This window comes from Acomys minous, assembly GCF_964271855.1.
Source record: "Acomys minous genome assembly, chromosome: 1".
NCBI lineage: Eukaryota > Metazoa > Chordata > Mammalia > Rodentia > Muridae > Acomys > Acomys minous.
The window spans coordinates 142,974,491-142,983,875 of NC_140483.1; the positions used below are offsets into that span (position 1 = coordinate 142,974,491).

A 9,385-nucleotide genomic window follows, 5' to 3' on the forward strand; every position below is an offset into this window, starting at 1 on the left:
CTGGAGGCATCTGCTTTCTTCCCTCTGCCCGAAGACCAGTTTCTTGTCCACAGCTGGGGTTGTTGTAGGCTCTGCTGGAAAACGTGATCTGCTGGCTTCTGTCCCATGTCACTCTCACCTACTCCCGGAGAAAAGAAAAATTACAGATTGGGATCTCATGGCAACATTTCCGACTTACAGGGCCCCGGCATTTCTAACGTGTTTCGCATATATTCTCAGCTGCTGTTTGTTTGCTCTTGCGTGGCTTTTCCCCACTTTCTGTGAGCACAGCGCTGGGCTTCCAGTTCTTCTGCAGGGAAGGGCGGGGCATTGGACTTCACAGCTCTGAAACTTGTTTTAGTTTCACACAGTATTTGTGTGGCCTTGTGCAAGGTTTTGCCCTCTTGGAGAAGCCACCCTCGTCTATAAAGTGGCAACTCTGATGATAGCATATCTTTTTCCCTCCATTAATTAATCTATTTAATCACTTTACAGCCTGATCATAGCCCCCTTTCTCCTGTCCTCCCACTCTCACCCTCATGCCCCTCCCCCTAGAGGAGGAGAGATACCCCCATGAGTACAAACCCACCATGGCACAACAAGTCACAGCAGGACTAAACATATCCCCTCCCACTGAGGCCAGACAAGGCTGCCCAGCTAGGGGAAAGGGACCCAAAGGAAGGCACCGGAGTCAGAGACAGCCCCTACTCCCATTGTTAGGGGATCCACATGTTGACTAAACTCACATCTGCTACATATGTGTAGGGGGCCTAGGTCCAGCCCATGCATGCTCTTTGGTTGGTGGTTCAGTCTCTGTGAGCCCTCACGGGCCCAGGTTACTTTACTCTATAGGCTTTATTGTGGTGTCCTTGACCCCTCTGCCTTCCTCTTTCCTTCCTCCCACTCTTCCACAAAACACCCCGAGCTCAGCCTATTGTTTGGCTGTGGGTCTCTGCATCTGTCTCCATCAGCTTCTAGATGAAGCCTTTCAGAAGACAGTTATGCTAGGCTCCTGTCTGCAAGCATAGCAGAGAATTATTAATAGTGGCAGGGGTTGGCTCTCTCCCGTAGGGTGGGTCTCAAGTTGGGCCAGTCATTGCTTGGCCATTCCCTCAATCTCTGCTCCATCTTTATCCCTACACTTCTTATAGGCAAGGCACATTCTGGGTTAAAGGTTTTATGGGTGGGTTGGTGTCCTCGTTCCTCTTCTGGAAGTCTCACCTCGCACAGGGAATGGAGACTTTAAGCTCCTTAACCTCTTCCCCTGGAAGGAGTCTCAGCTGGGGTCACCCCCATAGACTCCCGGAGCCTCCCCTGTCCCAGATTCCCTCCCACTTCCATTCTCTCTCTTGGTCCTCCCCCACCCCGCCCTTTGCTCTCCCCACACCTGATTCCCACCACAGTTACCCTCCCCAAGCCCTCTCCCATCCAGGTCCCCCCTCCATCTACTTCAGATGTCAATTTCCCCTTCTGAGTGAGATTCATCAATGCTTCATCCTAAGGAGCCTTAAGTACTGCAAAGACTGTACAGTAGAATTTGTTATTAAAGTTAATCAGATGCTATCTGTCATCTGTCTATTATTTACTTATGTACTTGAGACAAGGTCTCACTGTGTAGCTACAGCTGGTCCTGAACTCGCAGTCATTTTGCTTCCTCCTCTTGAGTGCATCATCACAGATGTGCACAACCACACCTGGCTTGTGCATGATTCAACCATAATGAACTTCTTAGGCTGTGAATGGAAGAGATCAAGGGGCATTCTGGGAGGAAATTTGACAGTGGGAAGAAAGAGTCTGGACAAAGCCAGTTACTAATTTCCCTTTTATTGGAGTGTTGAGCTGTGTGCAAGCTGTGTGTAAGCGAAGGGATTCCCAATAGTAGTGTCTGTTCTATAAAATTCATTAACTGGAGGCCAGAGATGGCTTCATTGGCTGAGTGTGATGTCCTAAAATGCCGGGTAAAAAAGCTGGGTATGGCAGCATATGCCTGTAGTCCCATGGCTGGAGAGGCAGGAAGGCCCTGTCAGCCACTGTAGCCAAATCAGTGCTATAGGTTCAGTGAGAGATTGTCCCAACAAGTAAGATGGAGAGTGATTAGGGGAGACACTCAATATCAATATTGATTTCTTGTACACACACACACACACACACACACACACACACACACACACACACACACGCATGCATGCCCACGCATGCAGACACATGCACATATGCACATACATATACACCCACCATTGGCAATTGAATGCAAATACTGAGAATATTATTCAGTCATTAAATGAATTTCTATGGTTTATTAATGATGTGGGAAAGCATTATTTAAAAAATATTTATTTTTGTGGTGTGTTATGTGTGCAAGGTGGAGGGTGGGTGAGTGGGAAGCTCAGGCCAGAGGCCAACCTTATGTGTCATTCCTCAAGCCCAGGCTGGGAAGGATCGGGGGTCCTCCTGTTCTGCCTCCCCAGCACTGATATTACGGGTGCTGCCACCACGCTCAGCTATCTTCCTGGCTTCTTGGCTAGAGTGCAGGCTCTCATTACTGTGGGGGCAAGCACTTTACCCAGCTGAGGCGTCTCCCCACTTCCGAGGGAATTTATTATAGCAACAACTGTGACGTGAACTCTGTGAGAGGCCCCCCAGTAGGCTAGCTGGGGGGTGAACTGCCTGTGGGCCTTTTCCTTTCAGCTAGGAGCCTGGCTCGGGTTGCATCACCTTCTATTTTAAGGCTCTCCTATGATTCCTGCCCTGGGGCCACTCTGAAGCTGTTTTGTTGATAACATGTTCCTTCTATGACTTAGTAGATTTTTCTCTTGCTATCCTTTCCTCAAACTTTCCTTTTTCACAACAAATTCCATGACCACATAGCTGCCTCCCCCATGTTTCCCTGCGCCACACTCCCTCCCGTCCAAAGCAAACAAGACACCACCCCCTCCTCGCAGACCAAGTCAAGCGAGAGGATCCCAATCTTTTCTCCATCTCTCAAGTCCAAATAAAAAACTGTCTGAGCAAGCTGGGGTCACATTCGCCAGAGGAAAGGATGACTAATTTGATGAAAGATATTAGGAAATTTGACCAAGTATTTTGGAAAAAAAGGAGTGAGATTCCTACGGCATACCACAAAATAAATCCCAGATGGACTACAAAGCCATGGCTAGGAAAACCTGAGGAAGATATTAGTGAAGGCCTCGTCTCAGGAGGGGAGCCGCTGCCTAGAGAGTTACGATGTGCAAAGGCTTATGTGTCTACATAACCAGCCAAGTCCCAACTGAAATGGAAAGCAAACAAGCAAAAGACTTGTGACTAAAACAGAGATCTTTAAGATAGAAAAAGTCTCTTGAAGCCAATAAGAAACTCTGAGTAAGTCATTAGCAAAACGAGCAAAGACAAACACACTTAGTGATAACAGACTAAGTGGACATATTTTGCAGCTCACGAAACAGGTAAGTTATATAAAGAACTTCTCTGACCAATGGAAAAATGACAAGTAACATACACACTATCGTAGGCCATGAATAAGCAGATCCCCAGAAGATAGATAAACACAGCTGACAGAGACTCAGCCTCATAAGTGACAAGGGGACACAGTTCGTATCTGCTGTGAAAGTCCTAATTTTTTCTCGATGAGTCGGTCACACTTGTGTCACACTCAGCACACAGGAAGGGGAAAGCAGGAGGATTGTATGAGTGAGGCCAGCCTGGGTATATAAGAAAACGGGCGGGGAGAAAAATAAAATTGACAAACAAGCATTCAAGAGTTAAGAAGAAACAGAATGGTAGTGAATATAAAGAAGAAAGACACACCAACATACACACTCACACACACATAACAAGCATTCATACATGCTTACAAACTCACATATACACACTCATATGTACTCAATCACAACTCACACACTCAACATACACTCATACACACTTACTCACATACTCATACACACACACACACACACACACACACACACACAAATGAGAATTCTTCTGTTCTCATTGGTAGATCTTTGCAGGGCAATTTGAATGTAAAATTTAAAAACTGTTTGTTTCCTTTGGCCCAGCAATTCTGCTTCAAGTTATACCTCCTCTGGACTCCTCACACATGTGCATGGAGACATATGCAGCGAGTTTTCACTAGAGTGAAAACCTTTTGGAATATTCATAGATGTGCACCTCAAGGCTTTGTAAGGACTTGGAAACATCCCAGCTGCCCAGTAAGAACAGGTTAACACATAAATGATATTTGCAGCACCTTAGCGGAATATTACTCAGCTTGTAAAATGAACGGGGTAGATTTATATGCATGGGTAGGAAGAGATGTGCACTATAATAAAAAGATTAATCATGACCAAAGTCATTACTTTTGGAAGCAGCATTCAGGAATTTGGGTGAATCTAACTCTACTTGGGCAAACAAACAAACAAACAAACGGCCTGTGCAATGGAGTTGTGTCCTCTGTAAGCCTAGCAGGTCCCTCCAGATGGTAGCTGGCCCTTGACTGCAAACCCATGCTGGGAGGCATCCCCAGTTCCCAGAACCTCCCACCCTGAGCAAACCTGAGTCCGAGGCAGACTCTTCCCTGCTTTCCTTTCTTTTGTTAAGTCTGTCGAGTGCACCTGAGATGCCACAGTCTTTTGATGCTGCTGTGGCATGGGATGTGACCTATGGGATTATGAAGGGTCCTACTTAGGAAGAGGATGGGGTCATGGCCACTGACTCTCCACCAGTTTGGTGAAGGAAATAGCAGCAGAGGCTCCCAAATTACTTTTGGATTGTCACTAGCAGTCATTTCTCCAGATGATGGCGGCTCATACACAGGCTAGGTAGGGCGGCCCTCCAATCAGGAAGAAGTAAGACTGGTGCAGGAAGTGACCTTTTAGGTCACTGTTAGGTGCAGGTTAAACTCTGTTTGAGGTTCTATTTGGTTTTCTCTTCTGTCCTCAAGTTCAAGTCCTTCTTTAACAAATCCAGAATCTTTGGATTTAGAAATTTACAAAGGGACCTCAAGGTATTGGCTTGTCCTGTGTCAACCTCCCACATTGAACATCCATCCTCCAGTCCTCCTCCTGGGAGACCAGACTGGGTACCCCACCAACCTCCAGTTCCTCAGAATCGCTCAGAGGCTGTGATCCGTGGGTTGATGTGACAGGTTCATTTTCATTGTTTGTGAGTCCCGGCCATCTTTGTTTCTGTGTACTGTGTGTGGGAACTTGGTAACTGTAGACAGAGAGGGGATCTCTGCATAAGTAGGTGGTGGGAAATGAGCCCTAACTCCCCAGATAGAGAGAGGGGCCACAAGGGTTCCTGGGAGCTCCTCCCCTCACTGGGACACCACTTCCCCCTTTGAGCTGAGACGGACCGGCTGTATCAGCCTGATGTTTGTTTTATAAAGGGAAATAAGACTGACAGCAAGGGTTTGCTAGGAGTCACATGACAAGTATGGCCATGTTGTCATGTGGGTAATGATAAGACCAGAGAGGCCACTTCACAGTTGGCCAATCACTCTTCTTTGCCAAACCAAAATAAAACAACAAAACAAAACAACAAAAACCCAAGAAGGCTGATTGGTGATCAGGACAAAATGGCCATGTCTTCTTTTCTGTTTGGATTTGGTTACTTGGATGAGGTTGTAGAATTTTCTGGAAGGTGTACCAAAACACAGTCTCCTGAATTTTCTTTCTTTACAATATCGGAGTTTTAGTTCTTTTGTATAGATCCAGCATTTCTGGGGGGTGTCATAACTTTTGCAGATCCTATGCTTTTAAACATGTTTCTTAGGAATGGAATAATTTTAAGACATGAAGAGAGCAAAAGAGTAAAATAATATGTAAACTGTAAAATTATAGTGTTGTAAAACTGACCTAGTGCTACCATCAAATAACGAGATGTTTGCTTGCATAGGTGTCCTGACTGGAACTCAGCCCTAGGAATTCTGAAACCATCCATCAATTCTTCTGTTTTTGATCCCACTCATTCCTTCTTTCTAGGATCCTTTCCTCCCTCCTACCCTCCTTCTCTCCCTCCCTCCCTCCCTCCCTCCCTCCCTCCCTCCGTCCCCCCTTTTCTCTCTCTCTCTGGTCCTACTCTCCCTTTCTTAGATCCTTCTAGTAAGCTACCAGTGGCTGCTGTCTCAGTCACATCCAGTCATCACACTAACTCCCCTTTAAGAAAGTGCGTCTTCCGGCTGGTGAGATGGCTCAGCTGGTAAAGGCAAGGCTGCCAAGCCTGACAGCCTGACATTTATCCTCCTGGGGCCCTACCTCCTGAAAAGAGAGGGATGGATTGACTCCACACATGCATGTGGTGTGAGCCACTCCATACAAAATTAAAGTTAATATAAATTTAAATAGAAGGAAAGCACCGAGTATCCCACACCCCATGGCAGCAGTGCCAGCTGCCCTCCTTCAGACTCGTCTGCACTTATCTCACCCGAATCACTCTTTAGTCCCCTACACTCTAAGTTCTGCCCCCAGCGCTTTGCTGCACCCCATTCCCAACGCCTCTGCAAACGTTCCCACCTCACTTGGACATGCTCACTCCTTACTTTACCAGCCCTTCAGTAGCGCCTAGCGCGGCTGGCAACTTAGTCTCTAGTAGATGCTGTTGCTGTGACAAAACACCACGACCATGAGAACTTGCGGAAGTCAGACTTTATATCGGCTTATGGTTCCAGAGGGACAAGAGTCCATCATGGCAGAGGAAGTGTGGCAGCAAGGTGTCAAGAGCAGGAAGCTAAGAGCTCATGCCCTGCTCACAAATCAGAGAGAACCAACCGGAAGTGGTAAAGCTTGTTTTTTTCTCGAAGCTCAGCCCAAGTGATGCACCTCCTGCAGCAGAGGTGTATCACCTGGACCTCAGCACACCGCGTCACCAACTGGGGTCTGAGAAGATGGCAGACATTTCTCATTCGCATTGTGGAAAGTCCTTTCTGAGTCTCCCTCACATGGTGCTGATGTCAGTATTCTGGTCCTCCTTCCTCACACTGCCCTGGCTGTCAAGCAGTGTCCCACGCACTTACCTTTCAAATGCTGTTCTCTCTCTCTCTTTAAAAAAACATTTACTTATTATGTATACAGTATGGTCAGATCACATTGTAGATGGTTGTGAGCCACCATATGGGTGCTGGAAACTGAACTCAGGACCTCTGGCAGAGCAGTCAGTGTTCTTAACCACTGAGCCATCTCTCTAGCCCCATATGCTGTTCTTGTCAGTTTCTTTTCTTTTCTTCTTTTCATTATCTTCCTCAATGATTACATCTATTGACTTTCAGAAAAATGACTTCACATTTTGTGCTCCTAGATCAGGCATCTGGGACTCTAGAAACAGATACCCAACTGACCCCCTTGCCTCCAGCTGGATGCCTCATGGTACCTCAAAGCCAACTGTCTGACATTAGCTCATGACCATCCACACACCTGTTCCTGCCTCAGTGAATGTATGAGTATCCATCTACTCTGAAGAGATAAGAAACTAGGCTCCTTGGCCACATATCCCTTCTGTCTCTCTCTATCCTTTGAGTCTCACTTGAGATTCCCACTTGCCATAGCTACTGCATTAAAATGCAAAATGAAAGAAGACACTGCTTTGAAGAGATGTGTTGTTCATTGTTGGCCATGTCTGACCACAGACTCATGGCTGACTTAGAATGGGTGTCTAGCAGGGATGAGATGCCATGGTAACTATGACATAGACCTTTGTTGTCTTATACTCAAGCTAAAGGGGAGGCCATCCTCTCATCCTCTTAGGCCACTCCTTAATCTTGCCAATGCCAGTGTTTTCCCCAGAGGCTGGTAGTGCCTGAAGGCCTTGAAACCATCACTAATAGAAGTTGGTTTCAGGAGTGCATGAGGTCCTCTGAGGAGTGAGGAGCCTCAGAACATGTCTGGGTTTGATAGGAAAGGTGAGATCTGGCAGAGTGGGCTGAGAGGCCTCCTTCCTGCTGCTGTTTCCATACCTCCCCATGCTCAGCTGCCCCTCAGTGGTCACCTCATCCCTTTCAAGTTAAAGAGCAATGGCTTGCCTACACCCCATCTGGTGATGAACAACCTCACTCAGTGGGAAGGAGGCCTCTGCACTGGCCAATGTTGAAAGAGGACTAGCTATTTGTTAGAGATGCAGGCTAGGTGACAGCAGCCAGAGCAAGTCTTGGGACAAGGTCTTGGTGCAGGCTCTGCTTGTCTATCCATCACCGAGGACCAAAAGTACTGGTCCGTAACCATGCATTCAAAGCGAACCCAAACCCAAACAGAATGGAAAACAACAAAAGCCTTGGCATTTGCCAACAGGCATGTCAGCCTATGTAGCTGTCAGCTCAATCAGCTAATGGTTAGAGGCTTATTGATAGAGACCAATTGGGGAATTCTAATAGTCAGTCCTGTGATGGGGAAAGAAAGCTAGTGTGAGCCCAAGGAAGTGGATATGCAGTAGTTACATGATAGGACATGGGACAACAGTGGAGAGGCCTGGAAATGGAGAGAGGTTTCCGGACTATATTGGATCTAAGGAGCCATCAGCCAGGAGAAAAAGTTCTTGGAAAACTTTAGGTAAAATTATCATTTTTTCCTTTTTTTATTTTTTGTTAAACAAAAGAGAGAATTTATTAGGTAAATATACTTGCAGAGATTCCAACAGCTGTAATGGGTCAACAGCTAGAACTACATTTTTCTATAGGACAAAATATGCTGCGATCACAAACTCTAGTTCTGGGCTCTGCACCACCACGAGGGTGGGCCTGCTTGTACCTGGATTAAGGACTAGAGCGGGGGTTTGTTTCTGCTTGCCTTTTGGTCTTTATAGTCCTTTCTGCTGGCCTTAGATTTGACAAGCACATCATGGTAGATATTCAACAGCTCATTCGGGCCTTTCTGAAATGGCTCAACATCTGGAAGTGCACCTCATGTCTGATTTTGCAAATTAAGTTTGCTCTCTGATGGATGGGTCATAGTGCAACCAGAAAATTTCACTTCTGGGTTCTTCATGATTATGTACTGCAGAGAATTTCCCAGGCGATGGTCCTCCTTGCACAGAACGAATGTCACACTGTCTGTGTGCTCTAGCTGCCTGGACCATTTCCAGAAAAGTCTTCCTTTTGCCTTCAGCCATTGAGGTCTTCAATCCTGAAGTTTTTCTTTCCAGCTTCTGATTGTCCCCCATCACGCAGGAGGGTGGGTGGAGGTGCGGTGGCTGGGGAGGAAGGGGCGATGGGGGGACGGGCTCCAGGATATCCTTAGGTGGCACTGGCGAAAAGAAGGCTCTTCCTTGTGTTGCGAAAGACAGGAAGAAAGACGGTAAAATGATCTTTTGATGAGTCTGAGACAAGCTCTGTCACCTCACAAAGTGCGCACCCATTTAAAGCTATGGTCTGTGGGAGCTAATGACATTTGTTGCCTGAGGACATTCATTTCGACTCACC

The 9,385-nt window shown here is 46.7% G+C and overlaps 1 pseudogene across 1 annotated transcript; it reads right to left on the reverse strand.

Annotated features, from left to right (window-relative positions):
- Positions 1 to 8,726: 8,726 nt before the first annotated feature.
- LOC311597016 (DNA-directed RNA polymerases I and III subunit RPAC2-like) lies at positions 8,727 to 9,126 on the reverse strand (annotated as a pseudogene). The gene has a single exon. The product of its transcript is annotated as a DNA-directed RNA polymerases I and III subunit RPAC2-like (transcript).
- Between the last annotated feature and the right edge of the window lie 259 nt (positions 9,127 to 9,385).